Raw genomic sequence first — 26,441 nt, 5'->3', positions numbered from 1 at the left:
ACAATGAAACTATTTATAAAAGGGACTTCCTTTCTCCAGGCCAATGGCCCATGATTTAAGATCAACAAACTGGATTCTGTCTTTCTAAAATTTGATTCCTAAGCTGAGAATCACAAAGAAAAGATATAGTTGGAGCTGATTGGTCCTGTTGGTAGTGGCCCAAAGAGACTTCTCACTAGTTCTTGACTCCAGATTCCTATAGCTGCTGTTCCTGAACTATCTGAACTGTTTTTTTAAAAAATTATTTCCTTTAATTCTATGTTCTACCCCATATCCTCTAAATACCTTTAGCAAGCACTGATTTCAGTTCCCTGCCAAAGATTCTAGCTGATATAAGAATACAATTTAACTGTTCACACACATTTTACCTACAATTGGTTAGGGGACAAGTGTACCTAACAGAATTGTCTTTTCTTTTGTGTCTTTCTATCCCTGTCTCACTGTCTCACTGTTCTGTTTTTGTTCTGTCTCTACTTCTGTTTTTGGAAAGAAGGGTATATCAAACTGTCCTTGGGCTTGTGTTTAAACTAATTCTTACACTGAACAGAAAGAATAGATACAATTTATTTTCTGTTAATTATCTTGCCTTACAACTCATCCAGGCTGATTTTCTACTTGTTTCTCTCCTGTAGCTGTGTAGGTTCCAAAATACTTAGCACAGTACTAGTCGAGCCGCCTTAATTGTTCATTAACTCTCAATCACTTTGAGAGTTCTGATAAATTATTAAGGTATTTAAGCCAAGCCTAAAGACAATAAAGAGTTCTCTAAAGAGGTGGCAGAGTTGACTGTGTGACCTTAAACTGTTAGATGCTTTTAGCACCTGAGGCCATTTTATTCTTGTTAGACAAATAGCATTAGATGGAAATATGAACTTACAACTATAGCAGGGTCCTGCACAGACTGTCCAAATATAGTACACTGAAATGAGGAGATTCTACTCAGAAAAAATGAGATGTTGGTGTACTGAATAATGTAAAAAATAGTTCTTTTTATGAAAATATGTCAGTTTATCATTACATCAGAAATCAAAAGAGAAAGCTTCCAATTGCACACCGAGTGCTAGAGCATAAGTGGAAAGGGTATAGAAATTACTATTATTAAAACATTTCCTGTTAGCCATAGTCACTTACCCAGAAAGCCTCAGCAGTCTTAGGCTAACACTTGAGCATGAATAACATGGATTTAAGCTTATATATATATATATATATATATATATATATGCACACACATATATACACACACATGCAATGATTTCCATGAGTGTGCTTGAATAGTTATTATTTAAACAGTCTAATGTTAATACTCTAAACCTCAGGAATTGCCATATCTTCTCCACGAACTCCAAAATTTACCTTATCATTGGTATATCAGGTAATAAAGGTAATGACACTACTTTTGTTTCTGGGTGTTCTTTACACATTTGGAGAATTAGGGCAGAAAATTATGTTTTAGAAACACATTTCTTTAATACAGCTTTATTACAGAAGAGCTCTTTGTTCTGATGTGAGATGCATGGGCTTTCTTTGTGTTTTCCTATTTTAAATCATTATTGTATTCTCTGGAAAGGTGAATACTAAGTAATCTCTAGTTGGCTGAATTTCTGAATCCCTCTAGCACCTTGCAGAAAAATCCTCTTACATTCAGAATTAAATGTAACAAGTTATCAGGAAGGTAAAGTCAGTACTATAACCATAATTCTTAGACACACACAGAGTACTTGTTATACAAGTAAACAGCATAAAATAATAGACAAAAGTAAATCTCCTAAAATAAGGCCAAAATAATTCTGAAGGAGGTGGGGTGTGACTAAAGTTTTCTGAAAAATAAAAATAATAAGTAATTTTATTCTAATTTAGTAAAATCTAGGCTACAATTAAAATGAGTAATTCTTAAAATGTAGACTTGCTTAACAATTGTTTTGTATTTTACATTTAGACAAAACAGTTGTGTGATATTACCATAATATATTAAATTCAACTTCGATGTTTGCAGCAGCATCTCAAAAAGGATCAATTTTACAAAATATACTAGAGTGTCATAATCTTTTCCAAGAGCCACTTTTTATGCCTTGAATCTCAAAGCATTATTGTTTGAAGGACCTTGTTGATTTTCTCTTCAAATGTTTACTGGTTTAAATCAGCCTGATTTCCATGTCAGGGGCTTTGCCTGTGATTCCAGCAGTTGCTCCAAGATCCTTTACACCACTGTTATAAAATTTTCTTTTTGTAATATTTGGAATTTTGCATATATTTGTGACTTATACTTAGGTGTTTTGCATTTTTACAATGAACCAGGAGATAAAGTTAGCCTGAAATAAGCCTTGTGCTAATGTTCAGAAGAATAAATGGCTGAATGCTTTTCCTTCCTGTGGAACTAGAAACTGTAGAAACTCAGGTAATAAATAGACAATACTCTACTTAACACATTGAAAAGTCACTAAGGACTTAATTTGGAACTACCTTGAATTATTGATTGACGCTTGAAATTGGTCAAAAGAATTAACAGATCATGAACTGAAGCTTCTAATCATTCTTTGCCATTGTCGATAAATCTCAGTATTAGTAAAAGCACAAATATCTAGAATAGACTTACCACACTGTGGAACTTAAAAATGAAATAGCAAAATTCTTTCTAATTTCTGCTTCTGACTTCCAGTAGTATCTCTACTATATGATTTTTCTTTGGATACCCCAGCTGTCACTGATGACCTCTGGCTGTAGTACCTCATGATCTGGCTTTTCTCTCTGTGGATTTTTATGCCATGGACTGATTTCTAACTACTACTTGAGTAGGATGAAAGAAGAAAATAAATGAATAATCTTTCAAAATGTGTGACACAGTTCAGAAGCAATAGTTTCCCTTTATATTGGTTTTTGGCAAATCTTATGTCTAGTAATAACCACTAAACAGTCCACTTGAGTGCTGGAGGAAAGAATGATTTATCTTATACTTTCAGTATTAGTGGTCAGCTACACAATTAATTCTATTATGCATTTAGTTCAATAATTATACTGAATTTTTGCTTAATTGGAGCTTTGTGTCTGAAATGTTAGGTAGTCATTTAGGTAGTCTATAAATCCTAATGAAAAAGACTGGAGAATGGGATGAGTGTTAAATGTCCATGATGTTGCCATGACTTTTTTTTCTTCCCTAGAAAGGACAATATCCTTTTCTCTTTTCCTCATTCCACCCAAATTCACCATAAAGTCTACCTTCTTCATTTTCCCTTCTCCTTTCTGCATTCTCCCTTTCTATCATCTGCTCCCCTCTCTGTCTCCTTTACATTTGAATGCCTATTTCTTCAGTTATTATTGTTATGTTAATGATCATCAATACTCTCTCCAGAGCTGAGCCAAGTATGAACTGGTCACATATAGTAAGGTCTAACACTACCAGGCACTGTGCTAAGTATTTTGACATTACTCCTTCTAAAAACCATAGGACATGGGTACTATAATTATAGTCCTGATTTTGTATCAATATATGAGAAACTGAGGCACAGGGAACTAGATCATAAAGCTGGTAAGTGGCAGCACTAGAATCTGAACACAGGCAACTTGGCTGCAGGGTATAAAACATTAATAAGTATGCTGTGGAGTCTTTCATAGAATAACGGAAAAAATTACTTTTCCCAAAGATCATGCAATTTAACAAAGCATTTTATCAGATGGGAGCACAGTCTTGGAAAATGTCACTTCCCATAAATTTAGAAGATAAGGAAAGATTGTCAATGGCTTTCCTGGCTTCCTTTGCTCATTGAGAATAGCAGCAAAGATGTTTATATTTATTTATTTATTTAATATTCAGAATCTATATAAACTCTATGGGAATCATCAAACTAGTCATCTCATTTATGCAGACAAAAAGTACAGCTGAGAAATCTAAATGTGTATTTAAATGTAGTGAAAATTATTATTTTTTCCCTAAGTAAGCCTTCCATTATTCTTCTGGAATTTCTTAAATCTTTGTCATGGCTCTTTTGTTAGTAAGACTTTCCTGAGTTATTCATTGACAGATGCAAAACTGCTTTGCCAAGTTAAAAATAAAATCTGTATTTTGAAAGATACTTATTTGTTAAACATGAGATGATTTATTTAGTTGCCTGTTTATAACAGTTCTACAGAGAAGTAACTTTAGGAATATATTTTTATCTGAAATTGCTATTAAGAGTTCATTATATTTCTCAATGTTTAGGATTTTGTTCTTTCATTCTTATAATATCCTCTGCAATTAAACACTGATGAAATGAACTCACTTTTTACTTTTTTGTTTTCTTCTCCCTATATCCTTTATTATCAACGTCCTTCATAATTCTCCACTGTCACCTAGATGATCAAATGAAAATTATCTATTAAACACCAATTAAGAGCTCAAAACAGCAGTTATACCCTTCAATCTAGTGTTCACCTAGCTCTATAGTACTGCTATATCTTTCCTGACTCACCCCGTTTCCTATTTCTTCTGAAATAAGTCATCTTACTATCGTATTCATTATTACCTTCTCAGGGCTTACTTACATGGGAAGAGCAAAAAGAAATTTAGAAGTAGTTATTCAATATAGGTTGATTGTGAATGAACAAATTAATGAATGAAATGCTCAGCTGTTGGCCTCACTGCTTTCTACAAAGGCATTTATCCTTTAAAAAGTCATTTTTGTTTGTTTAAGCTACTTCCAAGACTTCTTTCCTATTGCTCTCTCATTCTTCAGGTTGTAGCTTGAATGGTCTTTTCGGAGTATAATATATGCAAATTGAGCATGTTTAATAGTTACTACCAAAATATTAGTTCATTTTGTTCATTTTCTAGATTTAGAAATTTTCAGATATAACAATTAGTATAATGATGACATTCTTGAGAGAGCATCATATATTTTATATAAGTAAAAACAGATTAGAGACTAAGAAGATTTAGTTCAATGTCTGTCTCTGTGGCAGGCTCAGAGGTCTATACAACTGTAAATAGTGTATAGAAACTCAAAAATAGCTAAAACTTCCTTATCACATGTTCTTGTCAAGATTTAGAGTAGTTTTCACAAAATACATTTGTGTTTGTTTAGAAAATGCATTCCTGGATAAACTACATCAAACTGAAATTTAGGGAAGGTTTGGCCCTGAAGCAGAGTCTGAGCAATCTCAGCCTTCTCTGGGCTCTATTACTCTCAAAGGCAGCCAACACAGTATAGGCAGATGGCTTCCTGGATGCTGCTGGGGAAGGGAATAGGGGTCAGCAGGTTCAAGATGGTGGTATAATTATTTTATCTGTCTGTTTTGAGTCACTGATCTTAGCTGGTCAGATCTGAGGTGATCAGTGACTCTACACTGTACTATGTGTGTACATTAAGATTTGTTGAGCCAGTCCGTGTTCTGGAACATTCTGAGTATCTAGGCCATCATTGTAACCATAATGGTTAACTCTTTGGGGCTTCAATAGTCTGAGACTGTCAGTGTGTCTTTGCTGTGTGTCTATACACAGAGTATGATTGGATTTGCTTCTCTATCTGTAAAGGTTATTAGCCTGGACAGTCTTTCTGGATTGATTGGATTATTGACCATACCAAAATTTCCCTTACATTCTTCTGAATACCTGGCTGAAATCCTGCTCTTCCGGTTAGGATAACCATGGCTTAGGTAGAGACAGAGGCCTTTATGCATGAGAAACTCAGGGAGTTTTCATGTTGGATCAAAGCTTCTGGGCTCCTGGTCTACCCTCCTGCAGAGACACTTGACCTTTTCAATTAGCCCTTCCAGAAATGCAGTAGGGGGCAATCAGACCCTCATCCATCTAACTGCTCAACCTAAGGTTGGGGGCAGGAAACAGGTCAAATTAAAAGTGAAATCACAGCATGTCTCAGGGTAACTGTGTAGTAGTGTCACTGGCAAAGCCCATTGATGATTCCCAGAAAATAAAAATGAAATCTGGGTAATAAAATAAAGTCTAATTAAAAAAAAAATTCCTTTGTGCTTAGCTTAGTTTCATTTGCTCATAGGGTGCTGTGTGTAGAGGTCTTACACCTGGCACTTCAGACCAGAGTTCCTAGTACAAAATGGCTGTACCTGACACTTCCATGTGCAGAGATGCTGCACATGACACCTCAATTCAACATGGTGGCAGTGGGCTGTGTGTAGAGACAGTGTGTCCTGCACTTCTAACTGGAGCCCTGAATAGCACAGTTATGCCTGAACTGCAAGAACTCCATGCCCTTCCCTGCTGACAAGAACCCTATAAAGCAGCCCTACCAATGGCCTGTTGGGGAGAGCATGTATTCTAGAGTGTGAGCTTGCACCTCTCCATTGCTTCTGAACTAAATGTGGTCTTGTTCTATAGCCTTGAATGACATTGGCCAGGGGGACCCTTGCTGGGGCCCAACTTGAAAGGGTAGGTAACAAATTTCAGTGACCCAGATGAGATGGACCATGCACCTATCCACTAGGCTCCAGGATCACCCCACTCCAGTGGGAGGAAGGTGAAGGCTTTGGGAGGTTTCAGTGAGGATGACTGACTCTGATCTTTGAGTTCACTCTGATGGGGTAGAATGACAGCAGCCTTCAACTGAGTTCAGAGCAACTCTGCTCAGCAACTGAATACTGTTGTGTGGTGCACACAGAGTATAGCTCCCAGAGTAATCTGGACTGAATTGTCTTGAGGGGATCATACTATGGCATTGTTGGGGACCTGAAACTAAAACTCATGCAGCATGTCTGCCTGCTGTCTCTGGCTAGCCTTCCCGTGGTACCAGGTGCTGGGGGACAGTGGGGACCTATGGACAAGAGGGAGCCATAGCAGTCTTGCCTACTGTGTCGCCAGCAGTGCTATCCTCTTGACCCCTGTACCAGGCAGTAGTGGCTGAACCAGGGATTTTTACCCTCCTTGCTGACCTCTGGGGTGAACAGTAGTATTCTCCATAGTCACTTTTGGTCTGGTAAAGGAAAGTGGCCAGCCTTGTGAGCCGAGGCAAGACCAGGAAAAGGTCCAGGTAATGAGGACCGCCTGACAAAATGGAATGATGATGTTCCATCCGAGTTCAGGAAATGCACAGGGGATGCCCGAGTGCAAAATTGTCCCAAGGTAAGTACATGATCACTGACCTGACCTCTTCAGGTTGGCACTAGTTTCTCTGAAGTGGGCTGAGGAACCCTGTGAACTGCTTGCAAGACCAGGAATACAATCATCAGACGATCAGGAAGCCCTGTGAGCTGCTGGTAAGAACAGGAAACACCCACCACTGGACCTCTCCTCCCTCCTCTGCTTGTGAGGGTGACCTTAAGTGATTCTTTATCAGTGGAGGTTCCATGGGCTCTCCTCCTGGTATCAGCACAGAATACCAGCTGCCCCAGTGATCTGGTGAGTACCCTATGGGAATCCCTCATGATTTTAGTTGTCACCCAGTGGAAAGTCTAAAAACTCCTCCCTTTCAGCCAAAAGGAGGAAAGAGAAGACCCCGGCCTCAGACAGCTGTGCCACCCCCTAATGGCCCAAGTTGGTCAGGAACTAACATGGCCAAGCTGCTCTGGCCCAGAGGTAGCCCCGTCGAAACTCCTGTGGGAAATTTTGACCGAGAAGAGACTAATTATCTTAGGCACAGACTGTACCAATTCAAGGGGGACCCCAGTTATATCAGAGTCCACACCATTTTGATGCCTCCTCTTTTGGTCTTTCAAGGAATCCATTAACAGTTTGGTGCTGGTTCCAAATTTCCCAAACCAGACAGATAAAGAGAACAAAGACAATGCAGGTCATGCTATTTGTAGACTGGGGAATCAAGCAGTCCCAGATAACAAGCCCAACTGGGACCACAGAGACAATGGAGAAGGGGATGGAAAGCAGAGGCTGACCCGTTATAAAAATATGATCCTAAAGGGAATCCAGGCAGCAGGAAATAAACCTGTCAATTGGAATATGAAATCAATCAGGAGCCAATGGAAAACCCTTCGGCATTCTTCGAGTGCCTCAGGGAATGTCTCTGAATCTATACTTCCAATGACCCTGAGTCACTGGAAGGTAGTACAATCCTGATGAGTATTTTATTTCCCAAAGTGCCCCCCACATTAGGAATAAACTTCAGAAACTGGAAATAGATCGAGATACCCCAAGCTCTCGCCTGGTAGCTGTTGCCTACTGGGTTTTTAATAACTCAGATATAGAGGAGGGAAATTCAGAGGATAAAAGGGCCTGGAGGCAAGCCCACCTACTGGCTGTTGCCCTCCAACATCAACTGATTGGTACGAGAACCTGGACTAACTGCTCACGGAGATTCTCAACTCTGGTGAGGGACGTCCATCTCCCACTGAGAGATAGCAAGCCAGGAAAATTAGAACCCAATCTGTGTGCCATATGTAAAAAAGTGGGACACAGGAAGAGAGAATGCCATTGTCACCTCTGAAGGGGGGATGGAAATGGCAGATCCTGACCACTACCCTCGAAGGAATATGGTCCAAGTAGATGAAGAACAATAGGGCCAAAAGTGTCCTAAACTGGCACTCCAATTGACCCACAAGGAGCTCCAGCTGACACTGGACATAGGGGGAAAGCCTGTCAAATTCTTAGCTGACTCTGGTGCCACTTACTGAATTATGAACACTAGATCACAAGAATTGTAAAATTATGGGAGTATCAGGGAAAATCCAAGAATGGGCATTCACAGAACCATTAGAACGTAAATTGGATGAACACACACTCACCCATTCCTTCCTGTATGTCCCCAAATGCTCTATAACCTGCTAGAAAGAGATATAAATTGGAGGCTACTATCTACCTAAAGGGAGAAAAACTGGAGAGTGGCGTCCCCTTAGACAAAGGGCACAATACAATAATGTTAATGTCTGGGGACAAACCTCCTCAGATAGAGCAAGTCAGTCTCCCTGGAGTAAATCCCGAGGTCTGAGCCCAGGGATAGGTAGCAAGAGCTGTAGGAGCCAATCCCTTGATAATCCATCTAAAACCCGGACATTCATGGTCCAATAGAACACAGTACCGTCTCCATCAGGAGGCCTTACTGGGCAGCCTTTTTGGGTACATTGCCCCTGTTATACAGTGCCTAATTGACTAGGGCCTTGTTAGAACATGCCAATCAGCCTGTAATACCCCCATTCTCCCTGTAAAGAAACCCAGTGGGGAACACTGGATGGTACAGGACCTCAGGGCAGTCGAGGAAGCCACCTGAGATATACATCCAGTATTCCATAATCCTTACACCCTGCTGGCCACACTACTGTCCTCAGGACCTGGTATTCTGTATTAGATTTAAAAGATGCCTTCCTCTGTATTCCATTAGCCCCAGAGTCACAGGAAAGTTTTGCTCTTAGGTGGTAGGACCCAAACACGCAACAAAAGCAACAATACTGGTGGACAGTCCTGCCCCAAGGGTACAAAAATCCCACCACCATCTTTGGGGAAACTTCTAAAGATCTAAAAGATTCACATCTGGAGGAGGGAACCCTCCTCCAGTACACAGACAACATTCTGATCACCAGCCCTAACTTAGAAGGCTTCTGACTAAAATACTGTAACCACCCTGAACCACCTAACTGATAAAGGATATAAGGTACCCAAGAAAAAAGACACAACTATCACAAACTAGGGTGACTTACCTACTCTTCATTCTCACAGGCCAGAGAAGCCTACCCCAGGAAAGTAAAAAAGCCCTTTTCAGCCTTGCCCTTCCTAAAAACAGAAGACAGCTTAGGGGGTTCCTTGGGATGGCTGGGTTTTGCTGCATCTAGATCCCTAACCCTGATCTAATAGCTAGGCCACTATATGAAAAGTTGAAAGGAAAGGATGATTAGCCTTTTGAATGGAATTCAGAATGCAAAGGGGCCTTTTAAGAATTGAAAAAGCAGTTACTTCAGGCCTTTGCCCTGCCCTCCCAGATTTAGCTGAACTGTTTGACCTTTACATTCCTGAGAGAAGGGAAACCGCCCTTGGGGTATTAGCTCAAAAACTAGGACCCCTTACTCAGGTACTTATTTATTTCTCTAACACTTAGATCAAACCACTAAAGGATGGTCTCCTTGCAGTTACTACATCCTTGCTAAAGGAGGCTGAAAAGTTAACATTTGGTCAGCCAATCACTGTGTGGTTCAGGCTTTATTAAGTTCTAAGGGAACAGAATGACTATCCCCCAGAAGGTCGATTAAAATTCAGATTTTGCTTTTAGGCAACCCAGTGGTTACCATAAAAACCTGTCACACACTAAATCCTGCTGCCCACAGAAATGGGGCCCCCTGGAGCATGATTGTATAGAAATCATAGACTCCATCTAGTCTAGTTGACCCGACCTAGGAAGAAAGCCTCTCCCAAAGGCAGAAGAGGAATGGCTCACATATGGCAGCAGTTTTATCAGAGAGGGAAAAAACCTGGTGGAATACATAGTGACCTCCCAGACCTAAGTCACAGAGGCGCAAAGCCTACCCCTGGGAAGTCTGCCCAAGAGGCAGAGCTGATAACCCTCACCTGAGCCTTAGAACTTGGGACAGGGAAGATATTAAATGTTTACACAGATTCCTGGTATGCATATGCCATTCTACAGGCACTTAGGGCTATTTGGAAGGAAAGAGGTGTGTTTACTGCAGAGAGTAAACAGGTGAAACATGGCTTAAGTATATTGAAGCCCTTAGAAACAGTACAGCTTCCAAAAAAGGTGGCAGTGATTCATTGTAGGGGTCACCAAAAGGGGGATGCAGAGGTAATAAAGGGAAAAAACAAGGTGGATGCAACTGCCAAAAGAACAGCCCTAGAACGAGTAGCTTGGCAACTACCCCTCATACCTCCAAGGCCAGATCCATCCAATTATTCCCCAACCTACACAAAGGAAGAAATAGACAAAGCCTGAAAATGGGGCTGCAGTAGAGACCTAGGAGGCCACCTGTGGCTAGTTAATGAGTATGGGCAATAATTCTTTACCCAACCGCAGCTTGTCAAGCCATCAGTGAGGCTCATCAAGAAACTCACTACAGGAGGGAAGCCCTATATAACTGGGTTGAGGTCATGGTAATTCCTGGCATGAAAAATATAATCAGTCAGGTTGTTGAGATATGCCCCATACACACAATGAACAACTCCAACACCAGACCCCTCAGAGGCCACCAGATAAGACCCATTCAGACCAGAGGGACATATCCTGGCCAAAATTGATTTTCCTGTCCTGCCGAGCGTACTGGGTAATTCCAGGTATCTCTTGATGTTAGTAGACACATTTTCTGGATAGAAGCATCATTCCCTGCTAGAACGGAAACAGCAGCTGAAGTGGCTAAGGTGTTACTAAAATAAATAATACCAAGGTTTGGGCTCCCAGGATCCTTACAAAGTGATAATGGTCCAGCATTTGTATCTCAGGTGACAAATGGGATAACAAGTGCCCTGGGCATAAAATGAAACTTGCACTCAGCCTGGGATCCCAATTGTCAGGGAAAGTAGAGAGATCCTATCAGACCTTGAAACAGGCCTTAGCCAAGCTATGTCAGCAAATTCAAGAAAATTGGATTAAGCTGCTTCCATTGCCTTCCTCCACGTAAATTTAGCCACAAGGGGTAAGTTAAAGTTAAGTGCACTTGAACTCAGGTATAGTAGACCCATTCCTCACGCCCAAGAGAAGGGACACCTTAACCCCCTTGAAATGGAACAACTCAAGTATGCCCTCGAGATAGGAGAAACCTTGAAAGCTCTCACTGAATATGGTGACCAGGTGCTGCCTGCATCCGCTGACCTGGCCCTCCACCCCTTCCAGCCAGGAGACTGGGTGAACTAAAAACTTGGAAAACCAGCAAGATCAGCTTACTCCTAAGTGGAATGGGCCCCACTTGGTAATCCTAACCACCCACTGTGCATTGAAGTTGCAGGGATCACTCTGTAGGCACATCACACTCAAATGAAGAGGACCCTGAGCCCCAACCTCCAGAGAGACAACCTGGGGCAATGGACCCCCTTGACTACTCCTGTGAATCCCTCTCTGACCTGAAGCTTCTCTTCTGGAAAACAACAAAAGTGTGACCAGGAGATTCAGGCCGCGGCAGTGAGCCTCAACATCAGGGCACACTTTTGCCTACAGAAGACCTAGATGCCTTAATTTTCAGGAAAAAATTGACATGTGACCATTATTCTCTTTTAATATTTATGCATGCATCTTAAATTGTCTGGTACCCTTTGTCTCCAAAAGGTTAGACAAATGGTTGTTGCTCAGGGCAAACAGGGCTAAGGTCTGGGGACAATCAAACACATCTACAGGCAGCTGGGAAGTACCGGTCCTCAACCTGGGTTTTGACGACGCCTCAAATCAGCAGGAAATAGTTACAAAAGACAGACCTGCGCCCCTCAGCACCCCTCGAGAATTAGGAGCAGGACAGATGACAGAGGAGGGATTTGTTACCAGTGAAGCCCATTAACAATTCCCAGGAAATAAAATTAGAATCTGGGTAATAAAATAAAGTCTGACCTTTTTTGTTTTCTTTCCCTTTGTGCTGGGTCTAGCTTCATTTGCCTGTAGGGTACAGAGGCCTAGCACCCCACACTTCAGACCAGAGCTCCTAGTGCAAAACAGAGGCACCCGACTCTTCAATTCAAGATGGTGGTGGCAGGCTGTGTGTAGACGCTGTGCCGGGCACTGTGATCGGGAGAAAAAGCTGTGAGCAGCACGGCTACGCCAAACCTGGGAGAACTCCTCCCCGTCCCTGCTGACTAGAACCTTATAAAGCAGCCCCACCACAGCTGTGCCTAAGGGGCATGGACTCCACCCCCTCCCTGCTGACAAGACCCTATAAGGCAGACCTGCTCATGGCCTTTCAGAGAGAGCTTGTACTCTTGAGTGCAAACTTGTACCTTTCCATTCTTTGATCAAAGAATACAATTTCCTTTACTTCTGAACCAAACTTGGTCTTGTTCTGTTGGCTCAAAGGACACCAGGCAGAAGGATCTTTGCTGAGGCCTCACTCAAAAGAGTCGATAACAATAGGGCCTCCCTTCATCCTTCGCAACCCCACCTTTCCCATCTCTGACTCTGTGGCAATCATATCTACAGGTGTGCTCCTCTTGCTTTTGTGATCCCAGCATAAACCCTCTTCTACCCTCCTGCTCTTGATAATGAAGCTGATGTGAGTAAATAGGACCTATTAGATACGAATAGCTTGGAAGCTGGAGACAGTTAACCTCGGTTCTAATCTCTGCATTTTACTGCCTAATTGACCTAGTGCAAAGAATATAAAATATCTTAAGCTGAGTTTGTTTGTTTCCTGTAAGATGGGGAGAGTAGAAGTTCTGGGTAAATTATAGTTTAGGTGCCCCTTAGTTCCCCTGCATTCTTATGTATCTTTATGGTGCTGAGCGTCTGGCAGCAAGGCTTAAGAGGCAGGTAATTCTAGTGAGTCCATTCTGTCTTGTTGCTGAAAGTAAGAGCTGGCTTGGGAGTTTATGTCCTCGTGAAAGAAGATAGCATCCAAGAATCCTGGGAGTGAGCATTGGTACATAGAAGATTCTACAGATAGCTCAGGGTCTACAGAGATCTCAAATTATCTGGGGTGGTGATGGGAGGTTGAATTTAATGTGTTTGTGTCCTTATGGTACATGAAGAACTAAGAATAAACCGCAAAGATGGGCTGGGTTCAGTGTTCCTCTGAGTTTGGGGGTCTGGGTGGAACTGAGAGATTTCTGCTTGGCGACAACTGGAGACTGATATCCTGATGCCTTAGACCTGTCAGCTCCAAGGGTAGAGACATTTGCACTTTCATAATTCACTGGAGACCACTTACTTATGGTATCCCAGAAGCTGGACTGGAGCTCTAATATGCAGATAAATAAAAATAACATATTCTAACAAGACCCATTAGTCAGAGGGAAAATAAGCAGAATAGGCAAAATAGATGGCCTTTAATGAATATGAACTGCTATAGAAGGAACATGAAAATGTGAATCAAATTTTTTAAATGATAATTATGAAAGCACATAGGGAGATTGAAGCAGCAGTCACTAAATATTCATGAACTTCACTATTTAACCAGTTCTGCCCAGTGGATCATAAACAGGACTGATATTTGTCATTCCTAGGCTAAGGTATAAAAGAGCTAGTGAACCACTTTCATCTTTTCCTGCCACAGTGACCTTGGAAACCATTTGTTCCAGATGACAACCCTATAAAGTAGATTACCATACCTATATTGAGTTGCAACACATGTGATAAAAAACAAAAATCCCCAAAACTTCTACTGTATTAAGCCATTGAGATTTCTGTGTTTGTCTAATACCATGCATAAACTAGTGTTACCCTGGCAAATGTTGACATTTCTTTGCATTTGGGCGGTGTTACTATGCAGTCTATTCTCTCTCTCCAAGTCACTTGAGCACCAGGCAACCAAATATGTACATGATCAAGGGACTTTAAGATTTAGGATAATATGCAGGTTCTTTTGCTCTGAAAGGAAAATTTTAAAGCATTGTTTCTCAAACTTTAATGTGTATATGAAATAACTAAGGACCTTGTTAACATCCAGATTCTGATTTAATACATCTGAGTACTCTAGAGATTCTGCATTTCTAGCAACATCTCAGTGATGCTAATGCTGCTGATCAATGGGCAACGCCTTGAGTAGCAAAGTTTTGAGAGGCGTATGGAAAGGTGCTCTCACCTGACCTCTCAAAAGCTTGACAAATAGTTAAGACTTTCTGCTGCTATAAGTCTTCAGGTGGAAAGGCTTGGGCTGGTTCCACTGAAATTGATCTGCGTCTGATTAGCCTCATTGTGGAGGCAATCAATCAACTTCTTTTTCTCATATTCTTCTCTCTCCTTTCTTTTTTTCCCCCAGCAGCTTTAGTAGTTGGGAAAATTTGAGAGAATAATGGAGTACAGTCTGACTGAGCTGGGAGCAGAACATGCCACTCATCTTGCCCTGCCCACCTATTGGTATTAAGGTACCAGAGGTACATACTTCTTCAGTATGAAGTTCTCCAGGACAACGCCATTGAATTGAATATTTGACCTGAGGTATAACTGATGTAGATTTTACTAATTCCAGGAGCCTATTCCAATATATTCAGCTGTTCAGCTAGTCAATGAAGTATCGTTAGCTCTGTGAGTATGAATGGCCACAATGTCTGGGAAAATTAGACACTCTATCAGTTGTCACCATTTCCTAGCCCTGAAGAGTCACCATTGCTGCAGCAATGCCATTGTGTGTCCCATTTAATACTTAGCTTACTCTTCTCCAGTGGCAGCCATTTCATTCCTAAAACACATCCTGATTTGGGGAAATTTGTCATTTTTTAAAACAGGCAAAACAACTTTCCCTACCACCTATTCAAAACTTAGTGTTAAGTCCAGAATTAGGGAAACAGGGACATTTTTCTGCTAGACTTAATCAAGACTAAGTATGGTGTACATCTTTATTTTGGCTAGGCGAAAATTCAAATTGGTTAGATCCATAGTCTGAAACAGGAGGGCAAAAAATCACTTTAAGTCTTTGTTATAGGGAATTACACAGAAATTAACATTGTGAAAAAAACTCTAAAAAGGAAGCATTCACACTCTTTGCCTTTCTGAAAAACAATTTCCCCTGTCATCTTGTATTTTCTCAAGGATTTTTAAGCACTTTGATGTATTTTTGCAAACTTAGACTCATGAAAGTCAACTTTTATTCACCAAATCACCAGTGACTTCTGGGAGCTCAATTCACCTTTACACAGTAGCTCTCTCTCAGGTAATGGCTATTGTTTTAAATCAGTTAGCTCCAATTCTAGGGTTTTTATTGTCTGCGATGTTGTCATGTGGTACATGAAAATTTTTAATGATCCTAAAAATTGACCCATATATGTGCCAGGTATAAATTTTCAGTCACCATATCTGAGTTCAAGAAATGTTGCATTGGTTTAATTCTTCTAAATCAAGTTAAATCTTACTGCGAAATTCCACCTGTTAGAATGGTGAGAATTTAAAACTGATTTGTGGTTGTCCTTCCTTCTCCCTAGAATTATGTAAGAAGCAAGACGACGTAAGTTGACCAGAAAATGGGGGAAAAGTCATTAGTTTTCAGTTCCTCATGTTGTTTCTGAGATGCATGCTTTCTATTTCTCTAAGGAGAAAATGTAAAAATGTCCATGCCAATCTTGGATGTGGACATTCTTGTGGAATTTGGAGACTTAGTACAGCCACTACCAAGAAATTTCTCTCTGAAGTTACATATCCTTTTCAAAGTTCTCTGAGGAATGTTGCTGGTAAACTTTATGTAGGAGTTATGACCCTTGAAAAACATATTTTCTTTCTAGACTTGGGTAATCTTAAGCATCAGCAGCTTCTGTCTCTATCTTACTAAGTAGTTGCCTTTATCTCACTTCTTTCTCATTCAAACAGGAGAAAAGTTAAGAAAGGTGAAAGATGATGGGATATGGTGCAAAAATGGAGGGATTGGTTTTTATAGGAGTCTGGTGCTACATATGGTCTCAGGTGAGAAGGAAGAGTAAATAAGGGAGGATGCTTGTAGGTGGATGCTGTGGTGTACGCATCTGGAAGAACTTGTCTTATTGCTTAAATTTCTTAGTGAAATTGGAAACAAAATCCTTATCTGAGAGTGAAAATGGGAGAGGTATTATTGGAGGATAGAAAAGAAGGTTCTACATAGTCATTTTAAAGAATGCAGAGTAACTGAATTAGCAATATACGGAATATTTCCCTGGCAGCACTGTGGTTTGTGACCATGTGTTCAAAATGAGATTGGTCATTGCAGTGCTATCTTTTACCTTTTTACATTCAAATTCACAGAAGGAGAGCTAAGAAGCCAGAGAGCTGGATACAGTGTTCAGAGTATGACGGAGAGAGGAACAAGTGACTCAAGGGAGTAATTTTGATAATTGATCATGAAATTTAAGGATACAGTGAAAAGTGTTAGGATTAGTAAATTCAAGGGGATAAAGGATAGTTGGAGTCATGATATTAGAGAGTGTGACCTGGGCAAAAAGGGATGATGGTCAGAATATGATGTGTAACATTGATATATGGAGGGTTGCAATTACTGGTAATAATAAGATTCAGGAATGATAATAGTTTTTAGCTAGGAAAAACTGTGAGCAGAATTAATGATCTAGTGCTATATTGTCTAATATGGTAGCCATTAATGACAGATGGCTATTTCAAATTAAAATTGCATTCATTACAATTAGATAAAATTACACCTACTGCCCAGATTTTGTTCCTAAATATCATTCTCTATTAAAAGGAACTAGAGTTCCTTAAAAACTGTCTGGTTCTAGGGTTGGGGCAGGAAAAACAAAACAAGGTGAAACAAAATGAGCTTTATCAACCAAAATTTCAGAAATAGAGACCTGATTGAAATAAGAGGGTGTTTATTTGGGGTTTGTTAGAACTGCAGTCCAGGAGACATATATTCAAGAAGCACTTGAATTGTGTTCTGCTGGACTACAACGCGGTGGAGGCTCATAAAGGCAAACAGTAAGGATACAGTTAATTACATGAAGTATGGTTGGAGCTGGCAAGAAGTAAAGGTGCTTATTAAGTAGGGATTGGTTGGGCTCAGAAATGTGTATATAGTTACAGGGGGAAAACTTGAGACCATAAGGTTGCAGTTGGCAGGTGTTGTTCTGAATATGGCTGGGCTGGTAGTGTCTTTGGTTCTGGTATAGTTCAAAGAAAGTTCAAGTTCCCAGTGGTGCAGAGACCCGTTTGAGACCAGATCCTCAATGGCCACCTAACTCCATTTTTGTATGCCTGAACTCTATTACTACATAATAATTTCAATCTGTCATTAGTCTAGAACATATTGTGGTTCCAGAAAGTAAGAAAGTGCCCTCTATCTCTCTTTTCCTCTCTTTCTCTCTCTTTCACACACACACACACACACACACACACACACACACACAGATAGAATATGTCAAAAGGACGTACAAGCTAACTTGAAAAAAGCTCCTTCTGACCAAAGCTAGAAAAATGTAAACAACAAATTAAATAATAATATAGTATAAAAAGAAATAAAATAAATATCCATGAGTCCATATTGTTATAGATAAGTGATTGAATAAATGAATGGATGAATGAATAAATGTGAAGGACAAATCTTTCTTACAGAAGAATTACAGTTAATAAATGTGAAAGGAATAAGGAAATTTAAAAATCACCATTAGTATACCATAGTAATAACTATTGCAGGAAAGAACCACTGATGAATACTAAATTTAGTAGGTGAAACTTTAAGGAGAAACAGGGTAGTTGCATACTCTGAATGTATCACTCACCTCCCCAAATTTATTAATTACTATGGTGGTTTTAACATATGTTCACAAATTCTTTGATAGTACTCTCTCCAGGAGGTAGGACTTAATTCTCCTCCCTTTGTATTTGGGCTGTATTCTAACACAGAGAGTATGGAAAGGTAAATATAGTAACTTTGCAATGGAGAAAACTGACAGGCACCTCCTTAGCTATGTGATCAGTAATGACATACGTTCCTTTATATGATGAGATGAGGAGGGCATACCACCTCTGTGATAATTTTCCCCCAAATTCATACTCACAATACAATTATGAAAAACATCATACAAATAAATATTGAGTAACCTTCCACAAAGTATCTTACCAGTTCTCTTTAAAAGTACCACGGTCATGAAGGACAAGGACATGTAAGAAATCACCGACTGGAGGCATAGTGATTAAATGGAATATGGTATCCTGGATGAATCCTGGAATAGATAAAGGTCATTAGTGAAGAAACTAGTGAAATCCAAGTAAAGACTATACTTTAATTAGTAGTATTTTACCACTACTTAACATCTTAGTTTTGATCAGTGTGTTGTAGTTAACATTAGGGGAAGCCGGCTGAAGGTACTTAGAAATTCTGTGTACCGTCTTTGCAACTCTTCTGTAAAACTAAACTTATTTCAAAATAAAAAATTTATAAAATTATATATAAGAAGAAATTCACCTCTTCTGTTGTACTAGCAACCTTTCAAGTGCTCCACAGCCATATGTGTTTAGCAGCTACTGTACTGAAAAATGCAAATATAGAACATTTCAATAGGTGCAGACAGTTCTATTGCACAAAGCTGCCCAAAAAAGAGGACAGGAAAAGATAAAAAGAAAAAGAAAAAGAAGCTATCCACAATGAATCACAGACACAGATAAAGATGGAAAATACAGAAGAGAAAATCTTACAACAAACAACAAACAAGATCTAGCATAGGTTGGGAGTTCCAGCTGAGAAGAGAGAAAGACTGAATCTATAATCAAAGATACAATGGCTAAGAAATTCCCAGAACTGATTATAGAATTAGGAAACCCAAAGAATTCCTCGCAGAGAGAGTAGACTGAAATCCACATCCATCCACATGACAGTGAAAGTTCAGAATGACAAAGACAAAGAAAAACATCTAAAATGCAGTTAGAGGGCTTCCCTGGTGGCACAGTTGTTGAGAGTCTGCCTGCCGATGCAGGGGACACGGGTTCATGCCCTGGTCCGGGATGATCCCACATGCCGTGGAGCAGCTGGGCCTGTGAGCCATGGCCACTGAGCCTGTGCGTCCAGAGCCTGTGCTCCGCAGTGGGAGAGGCCACAACAGTGAGAGGCTCACATAACGCAAAAAGCAAAACAAAACAAAATAAAATGCAGTTAGAAGAAAAGAACAATCAACAGATTATTCCACATCAACAAGGAAACCAGAAGCTAGTGGAAAAATATACTTCACACAGTGAAAGAAAATACATATATCCTTAAAAGTCAACAACCAGCAAAAGTATTCAACAAGAATGAAGGCAAAATAAAGACATTTTTAGAATAACAAAAGCAAGAGTTTATCACCAGCATACCCCAACTGGTAACTCCAATGGGGAACTCGAAAATGTGTTTTTCAGTCAGAAGGAAAATTACTCCAGATGGAAAGCTGAAAGAAAGAAAGAAAAGGGAAGGGGAGGGGAGGGGAGGAGAGGGGAGGGGAGGAGAGGAGAGGAGGGGAGGGGAGGGGAGGGGAGGGGAGGGGAGGGGAGGAGAGGAGGGGAGGGGAGGGGAGGGGAGTGGAGGGGAGGGGAGAGGAGTGGAGAGGAGAGGAGAGGAGAGGAGAGGAAAGAAAGAAGGAAAACTAAGGGAGGGAGGGAGGAAGGAAGGAATAAAATGGCAAAAATGGGGACTTCCCTGGCAGTCCAGAGGTTAAGACTCCGTGCTTCCACTGCAGGGGGCGTGGGTTTGATCCCTGGTTGAGGAACTAAGATTCCACATGCCATGTGGTTCGGCCAAAGAAAACCCCCCAAAACAAAACAACAACAATAAAAAAGGTAAATATGTGGGTTAAACTGAATGAATGTTGACTGCACAGCGATAGGTACAGTGCCTTTTAGGGTTTAATACATATAGAAAAATAAAATACATAACAGTAAAAGAGCATAAAATGAAAAGGAAATAAGTGGGGTTAAAGAGATATATATTTCTTGCATAGTCAGGGAGAAGCAAAAAAAAAAAAAAAACGAAACTACCAATCAATTCCAAATTTTTAAAAGTCAAGGATACATATTGTAGTTTCTGAGGCAATCATGAAAAGATCTTATAGAAGAAAAAAAAAGAAAACAAATTTCAGGAAGTTTGAAAGAAGAAAATAAAGGAAAATGAATACAGAACAGGTGAGATAAAGAGTAAATACATGGCCAGATGCTTATTTATACTAAAATATTATTACATTCCATGTAGATGGACAAACTTTCAGTTAAAGATTGTCAGACACAATCTTTAAAAGCACAATCAGTTGTATATATATATGTATATATTCATCTCTCTCTATATATATATATTTTAACAAGAGACACATTAAAAATATAGGATTCCCTAATGTTGAGAGAAAAGATATATACCATGCAAAAACTAATCAAGATAAAGCTGGTTCTTATGTTAGATAAAAAAGCTTTAAGGCAAAAAGCATTATTTAATAAAAGTTGGATCAAATCATAATGGTAGTAGACTCGATTAATCAGGAAGAGGTAACTATTCTAAATTTCAAAGTACATAGAGCAAAAATTGACAGATCCACAGGAGGAAGTAGACAAATCCACAATCACAGCATGAGATATATATTTTTTTAAACATCTCTTTCAGTAGTTTATTGACCAGTAGATAAAAAATAAAGATATAGAAATTTGAACAACGGAATTAACACATTTGCTCTAGTGGATAGTTAGAGAATACTCACCCAACATCTGTGGAATATACAACCTATTAAAGCACGTGTGGAACATTTTTTTAAATGACCATATAGAAGTCCATTAAACAAATATCAACACATCTCCAAAGATTAAATTCATACAGAATATGTTCTATGCTAGAAATAAATAACAAAAAGATATCTAGAAAATTCCTAAATGTTGGAGAACTAGAAGCTATATTTCAGATATTAAAAAAATGCATTTTGACCTAGATCATTCTTACTTTTAGTTATATATATTTTGAGTTACAGATGAAGAAAATAATGTTTATAGTATTAAAAAATAAGTTAATAAATATTATTCATTATAATTCAGTTAATTAATTATATAATCACTTCTTATTCCAGTGTGGCAGTATACTTTAAAGAGGATTTTGCTTAATCAGCCAGAGTCCATCTTTATAGAATTATTATTAAATTTATATTTAATAGTCATTAGCAAGTTCTGAGGCATACTGGTTTGTTATGGCTTTTACATTGATTAGGAAACACTGACCTGGCATCTCTAAATGGGTAAAGCATAATCAAATTTTAGGAGTGAAAAAAAGTTCAAATGTCTGTGCATGCATGTATTTATGAGTGTATGTATTTAAGGATGACCTCAGAATTCCTAAGATTTATAGTTTAAACTACCAGAATTTTGTATTTAAAAAGTTCTAATAAACTTCTAAAACATATTTAAATTTCTTTTTATCCTTCAAACTTCTGAGATTCATAGCTTAGTATGTAATTTTATTAAATTTAATATTCATATATTTTTGGGGGCCAACAATTTTTTTTTTTTACTTCTATGATTTGGCAGCATTTTAATCATTATGTTTTGGCATAATCTTAGATTGCATCATATAAATTTACAATATTTGTAGGTAAAATGATATATTTGGAATTTTATATGGTTTAACATAAATGACAGTGACTTGTAATTAATTGTGAGTCTCAGCTCCTTCTGTTAGTCCGTAATCTCTTCAGAACAGCTATCCTTATCTTCACATTTGAAATCACAGCATCAAACCCCATATCTGATCAGAACCAACTATAAAAAGTTAAAACTTGAAATTCTATGATTATAGTTTTTTCTTTGATAGGGAAAAAGTTGGACTGTAAAATGATGAAGAAATAGAAAGCAGAATGGATACTTTCTGAATTAAAGCTATTAGAGCCTATTCCTACTTTATGTGAATCTCCTAGTTACAGCCCTTATAGTCTTTGCCCCACACTTATTGTGCTTCATTGGGAATTTATTTTTTATCTCATGCAACTTTCATTAGAAATAATTTAAAGTGCATATATCACTAAGCATGTAAAACAAACAAGTACGGACATACTATTGCTTTTTTAACCACTTAAATATTTTATTTTTAAATTGTACACTGAGTTAATTTAGAATGGCATCACAATGACAGAATCTATTTATTTTTTCTAAATGAAAACAGATTTTTCTCTGGCTACATCTCAGAGAGAACTTTCCTAACAAGATAACATTGAAAGACTCACAAATTTATAGGCCATTTAAGAGGTTGCCAAAAAAATTTAGCTGAAAAAACTGTACACTCTAGGTAAAGTGTTGTTTGCTATAGCAAATGAAAAATACCAATTTTTCCTTATCACAGCCCATTCATAAATATATTATTTTTTTTCTTTTTTAAGAAAAATGATATTCATATTATTTCTATAATTTTAGATTGTATCTAAATGGATCAAGTTATTTATGTCCTTGTCAAAATAATTTAATTTTATTGATTTCTGGAAAATTAAAGCAGAAATGTTGATCAACTCAACTTTGTCTTGTCATTCCTTTTAATTTATTAACTCATAAACTTTAAGCTGCATTTCACTGTGGTTGATCAGTTTGAATATTATTGAAGATAAGTAACGAAAACTTCTTTTAATTTCATATTTAATGATGACAGAGTAAATGATTTGAGGATGGAAATACCTGACCTAGGAATGGATGCAGAATGTTCAAAGAGGCTGGAGATATGAGTGTATTAAAATGTCAGAAGAGAATATTCAGTTTATAGGAAGACAAAAGGTGATTTTTAAAGAGGCAATTAAATCACTTCCTGCTTAAAAACACTAATGTATATTTTATCTTTATAATATATCCATTTAAAATATAGTTTCTCTCATCATCAAAGTCTCTTACTTATTTATACAGCTTTATTTCTAGAAAATATTGTTAGAAAATAAATACAACCTGCCAATAAGCTTATTTATTCATCTTGATCTCTCTAAAAGATAATGTAAAATAAAATATGCTAGGACTCACATACATGATGTAAGGTATATATAATTTTGCTACTGTTTTCAGAGCATAAATTTATTTATGTAAAACAGCAAGTGCATTATTTAGGACATCACTGCCAGTTAACACTTCTTAGTTTCCTTTCCTTTTGGGTTCAATAGATCTGAGCTTAATTAACTTTACACAGAAAGTGCAGTTACATGAGCATAGACATTACCTATAAAGTTTTTCACATATGAATGATTCTGCCTCAGATTATAAGGTATTGAAATATCATTGATATGGTCAGTCATGCTAAATAAACTAATGCATATTTTATTTTCTATGTTAGATTCTTTAGGCATTATTGCTTTGTCATATTAGACCTGAAGAATTGTGAAAAATAGAAACATGTTTTCCAATTTGGAAAACTTGGGTTCTGTATCATTCTAAGGGCTCAGTGTCTAACTGATAACTTGGCTTTGGTAAGTGAAACCTGAGATATTCCTTATTCTATATTGTTAACTGTTCCAGAGGCAGCAACTCCTGCATCTGTGGCCACCCTCATGGATCATAGGATTTAATATGACTCAGAACAAGACTAGAGTTCAGGGATTTATGATGACCTTTCTATTTGAAAGTTGATAAGGAAAGAAGGTGTATTTAACCTAAGTTGCACATACCTTGGGAAATGTTTAACTTTTCTAAGTTGGGGAGAACAGAAGAAAAAATGAAATCTGAACAGTTAATTCCCCTGCATCAAGTATACTTTCTAATGTGCACAGGTATCACTGTGTGGTCTAGTTTAAGTAGACTTAGCACGTCTATTTTTGGCCATCCTTCGGGTCTTGTTTTTACTTTTTGGTACCAACCAACATTTCTCGGTCCAAGGTCCTGGCGATTCTCCTTGGTACTTGGTATATAATTTCTATTGAACCTCTGTTTTTGGCCAAGAATTTCTCATTCTTCAACAGCCCTTTTCAATAGCGTTAAATGTCTCCTGCCATCTCAGGGATTTCTTACACAGGCAGGGGGCATGGATTAGAGGTACCTTTAATTTTGTCAGGGAAGGAATAGCGTGGTCTATGAATTTGGAAGGAGTTAGGAATCTAGTTATAATAATCAACTTCCTATTTTATCCTCTCTTTACAAAGACCAAGTACTGATCTTATCAATTCCTTTTCTTTGCAAATCTGGAGTCCAATCTTAAATATGAGCACAAAAACTTGGACTCAGATCTCAGTTTTCCTTATGCTGACCATATGCTTTTTTTTTTTTTTAACATCTTTATTGGAGTATAATTGCTTTACAGTGTTGTGGTAGTTTCTGCTGTATAACAAAGTGAATCAGCTATACATATATATATATATCCCCATATCTCTTCCCTCTTGCATCTCCCTCCCTCCCACCCTCCCTATCCCACCCCTCTAGGTGGTCACAAATCACCGAGCTGATCTCCCTGTGCTATGCAGCTGCTTTCCACTAGCTATCTATTTTACATTTGGTAGTGTGTGACCATATGTTTTTTTACACAATTTTCTTGTCCTGTTTTCCATATCCTTATATGTTGTTGATCCGTGGGGAAATCGGTTACTTTCTGTCCTTTGGAATAACTACTTTCCCACATCACTTTGTGGTATATGTCAACTTTTGCTTTTGATGAACTGTTCTGCTTTCACATTGAACTTTCCCAGCTGCTGGCTTTCTCTATTCCCCAGGATCTCTTTCCTGGGGGATTCTAATTCATCCTAAAGAGTGAGAAAGTTATTGGAACCTTCCCTGAGTCTGTATTAAAATAAGACATTGTTTCTAGAAGAATGCAGTATTTTGTAATTAGTGCCTTGATAAATTACTTCCTAAGTCAAAACACTGCAAAGTTAAATAAAACACAATAATGTGATCTTTAATGTGCTCTGCAAAATGCTGCAACATAATCTATTTTCAGTTTCCACTATTTTTAAAGGTGCTTTTTTTAAATTAAGCCTTTAGTTTTTAGAGCAGTTTAAGGATCACAGCAAAATGTAAGGAAAACACAGAGATTTCCGATATATCTCTGCTCACACACACATGGCCTCCCCCATCATCAATATCCAACACCAGAGTGGTATATTTGTTAAAAATCAATGAACCTCCATAGATACTTCATTATAACCCAAAGTCTATAATTTATATTAGGGTTCACTCTTGGTGTTGTACATTTTATGAGTTTGGACAAATGTAAAATGTCATGTAACCATCATTAAGTTATCATACAGAGTATTTTCACAGCTCTAAAAATCCTCTGTGCTCTGACTATTCATGCCTGCTCCCCCAACGTCTGGCAACCACTGATCTTTTTACTGTGTCTACAGTTATGCCTTTCCAGAATGTCACATAGTTAGACTCATACAGCATGTAGCCTTTTCAGCTTGGCTTCTCTCACTTAGCAATATGCATTTAAGTTTCCTCCATGTCTTTTCATAGATTGATAGTTCATTTCTTTCTAGCACTGAATAATATTCCATTGTCTGGATATACCACAGTTTATCCATTCACCTACTGAAGGATATTAGTTGCTTCCAAGTGTTGCAATTGTGAATAAAGCTATGTGTCATATAGTCCTATGGTTAAGTCTCAGTTTTTTAGTGAGCCTTGCTTGGAATGTGAACGTCACAAGAGTTTTTTTTTTCTCCACTCTTAGGTGAGACAAGGTGGGTAGAGTGGGCTGCATTTGGGTTTTTTCTTTCCCCTGTGTGGAAGGATAGAGCTGGCTATGGTTAATTATTTCCTTTCCTCTAAGTAAGGTAGGCTCTGATAATACTCCAGAAGGTTAGGATCTGGTTAACTCATTTCCGGAGAAGGCAGGCTCTGTTAAGTAGAATGGAGTGCTCTGGTGCATTTCAAAATGTTACTTTTCTCCTCCCTCTGCCTGAAGCAGGATGGAATTTTTCTTAGATACAGTATTTACTTTGAGAAACTGGAGGTAAATTTCCCAATATTGTGGGACCCCTTTATGACTGGCTTTCTCTGGAATTTTTAGCTCTCAGAGTTGTCCGCACTGAGTCTTGA

This window comes from Stenella coeruleoalba, assembly GCF_951394435.1.
Source record: "Stenella coeruleoalba genome assembly, chromosome: 1".
Taxonomy (NCBI): Eukaryota; Metazoa; Chordata; class Mammalia; order Artiodactyla; family Delphinidae; genus Stenella; species Stenella coeruleoalba.
The sequence above is the reverse complement of the archived record's forward strand: the minus strand, read 5'-3'. Positions refer to the sequence as shown.